This window comes from Propithecus coquereli, unplaced genomic scaffold (genome assembly GCF_000956105.1).
Source record: "Propithecus coquereli isolate 6110/MARCELLA unplaced genomic scaffold, Pcoq_1.0 Scaffold193, whole genome shotgun sequence".
In the NCBI taxonomy this organism is placed as follows: Eukaryota; Metazoa; Chordata; class Mammalia; order Primates; family Indriidae; genus Propithecus; species Propithecus coquereli.
In genome coordinates, this window is record NW_012144190.1 from 210,478 (window position 1) to 212,260 (window position 1,783).

The 1,783-nt window shown below is 39.9% G+C and overlaps 1 protein-coding gene across 1 annotated transcript in view; it reads right to left on the reverse strand.

Moving 5' to 3' along the window:
• Positions 1-1,783, reverse strand: part of NLRP7 (NLR family, pyrin domain containing 7) — a 52,474-nt gene that overhangs the window by 15,008 nt on the left and 35,683 nt on the right. The window lies entirely within an intron of this gene.

Here is a 1,783-nt window from a genome sequence, read left to right on the forward strand (position 1 = left end):
TCCTACCTGTTTTGATTCTAAGCAAGTTAAACTTCCTGTGTTCTTTTTCTTACATATGAGAGAGAGTACAGAGCCCATATGGACTCACGGACTGCACTGCTAGTTTAGTCATCTGCTAAATTCTTAGCACAGCATTTAGTCTACCTATTACTAAGACAGCCTAAGCCCATTCTTGGCAATTGTCTTCTCTCTCCAGGTCCCCAAAGACTGTATTACAACTACCCGAAAATTACTACACCCTCAGCTTATCTTTTAAGTGTTCCTTCAAGGACATATTTCAGTGTTTCAAACAAAAATAACTAAGAAATTAGAAGATAGCAGGAATTTTTCTCCATTAGAAATGTTTTCCCTGCACGTCACACATGTGAATACCTATTTGAACTATGTAAGTACGTTGGCCTCATCTGCACTGAAGTCAATGGATTTGACTAAGTTTGTGCTTCCAGACTGGCATCTTTGTTTTTAGAAGGCTGGAAGAATCGGAATACTAAAATAACATTTCTACAGGGCCATGATCAGCTAGAGCTAAGTATGGCACAAGATTTTTAAACTGAATATACACGTTTGAGATTGCTGTCTCTAAAGTCTTATCTACGCCAGACACGAGAGCACAATTTCTCAGCATCTACCCGGTTTGCTTCCCTCGTGTGTACGTCCTGTCTGGCCTCTTTGGGTACCTGAGTTTGAAACTCCAGTGCCAGAACCATCAGCTGACAGTGTACTAGTCATGTTAGATGACATTAAGTGGCAACTATGAAACGTCAGCCTATAAGGCTGGGGTAATTTAACTCAATTCCAGGGCATGTGTGTTAAATGTTTATAGATGGCTGGGTTGTGAACACTTGGTGGATGAGATGTCACAAGTCAAGGTGGAGAGGGACGTGAGCCAACTTCAAAGACAAGGATCTACCTAATGGAGTAGTTGGAAAGAGAAAAGCAGAGACTCCTGGTGGCAGTAGTATATGGTGACAGGAGGGACCACAGAACCAGATGGGGAAGGGCTTGGCATACCCTTGTTTTGCGCATCCCGACCTTGAGATGAAACACCCTGACCCTTTGCTTCACTTCCTTCCACATGCAGCTCACATACTGCCTCCCCCCACAACGCCTGGCTTTTTAGTAAATCACTTCTCGCCCTGTCCCCATAGTCAATTATCTCCACATAGCAGTTTTTACTCGGGCTATGTTATGATTTATAAATTAGCAAGTAAGTTAGATTTCTCAAAGGTCCCACCTACTAGGAGTTTTGTTGTTTTTTTCCCTGTCATCTAGCATGGCTGTAAAATTTAAAAAGGGACTGAAGTAAATATTAAGTAGACTAGCATGGATTTCTCTGTAATCAAATTCTGGACTTCAAGAAATAATTCACAAGTAAAAAAAATAAGATTTTCAAAGCACTTAGAATATACCATCTTTACCATGAGAGTTGGTCACATGTTATATTTACATAATAACAAAGCTAGTTCAAGTTATCCTGTATCCATAATTGTACATAACTGGGGAAAGACCTTTAATGGATATATATAATCCATTCAAGTTGGAGATAGAAGAGGCAATAATTGAGTTTTTAATCTAATAAACTCTTATTTCAGATGTTGGTTTGCACTTTCCAAAGCCTCTTCACCTGTTTGCATCAAGTACATCCAAGCCACGCGATCCTCCCCCTTCTTGTGAAATACTCTTCTCCCTAAACCCCCAGTTGGTTTCGCTACTCTTGACCTATCATCTTTAGATGACTATTCCCTGTGGCTTATTCAAAGGAAACTTCAAAAAAAAAAAAAAA